We start from the raw sequence: 1,432 nt of genomic DNA, 5'->3' as shown, positions 1-1,432 counted from the left end.
TATTTATCATGGTTTGTAATGAATTTTCTGATGTGAGCTTTGGTTTTGTGGCTGCAATATGGAGTTTAGGGCACCGGGGGAATGGTCTTTTTCAAACAGGGCACAGCTGGTGACCTGCTCCAATTCTGGCTTGCTGTCATTGTTTTGGGTGCCTCAGCCGATATGTGGTTTGTGAGTGGCAATTTCCTAAATGTTTTCTGGGTCTGAGTTGGTTTTGCCTTCTTCCTTCCCAAATTTTGTATGCTGACGCCATACAAATAAGAGTTTCGGCACAGTAGGCATTATGAAATAGAAAAACTCAACAAAAGGGGTTTGAAGCTTAGAAATCTACAGGTAACACGACCAAGGTGAGATTTGTGTTTTGCAAAATCAAATGGAACACTTTGGCTGAGGTGACAGATATTAATTGCCTCCAAACTGAGTTTCCCTGCGATTTTCAGGATAATTCTGTCAGAATTCCACAGGCAGTCAGCTGGAGGGGTGGATGATTCCTAGAACAGCCGGTTTCCTAGCGACTAAATCAAGCCCTATATCATTATGGATTCTTGCTTTTCTTTTGCTTTTTTCTCCTTTTTCTTATTATCATGGTTTGTAATGAATGTTCTGATGTGAGCTTTGGTTCTGAGGCTGGCATATTGAGTTCTGGGCAGAAGAGGAAGGTTCTTTTTCAATCAGGGCACAGCTGTTGGCTTGCTCCAATTCTGGCTTGCTGTCATTGTTTTGCATGCCTCAGCTGACTTGATTTCTTGAGTGGCAATTTCCTAAATGTTTTCTGGGTCTGAGTTGGTTTTGCCTTCTTCCTTCCCAAATTTTGTATTCTGACGCCAAACAAACAAGAGTTTGGGCAGAGTAGCCATTATGAAATGAAAAACACAACAAATAGGCATTTGAAGCTTAGAAATCTACAGGTAACACGACCAAGGTGATTTTTTGTGTTTTGGAAAATAAAATGGAACACTTTGGCTGAGGTGACAGATATTAATTGCCTCCAAACTGAGTTTCACTGCGATTTTCAGGTTAATTCAGTCAGAATTCCACAGGCAGTCAACTGGAGGGGTGAATGAATCCGCGAACAGCCGGCTTCCATGTGACTAAATCAAGCCAAATAACATTACGGATTCTTGCATTTCTTTGGCTTTTTTCTCCTTTTTCTTATTTATCATGGTTTGTAATGAATTTTCTGATGTGAGCTTTGGTTTTGAGGCTGCAATATGGAGTTCAGGGAGCAAGAGGAAGGTTCTGTTTCAAACAGGGCACAGCTATTGGCCTGCCCCAATTCTGGCTTGCTTTCATTGTTTTGGGATCCTCAGCTGATTTGTGGTTTCTTGAGTGGCAATTTGCGAAATGTTTTCTGGGTCTGAGTTGGTTTTGCCTTCTTCCTTCCCAAATTTTGTATTCTGACGCCATACAAACAAGAGTTTGGGTAGAATAG

Source organism: Oryctolagus cuniculus, unplaced genomic scaffold (assembly GCF_964237555.1).
Source record: "Oryctolagus cuniculus unplaced genomic scaffold, mOryCun1.1 SCAFFOLD_87, whole genome shotgun sequence".
NCBI lineage: Eukaryota > Metazoa > Chordata > Mammalia > Lagomorpha > Leporidae > Oryctolagus > Oryctolagus cuniculus.
Note: the sequence above shows the minus strand (reverse complement) of the source record.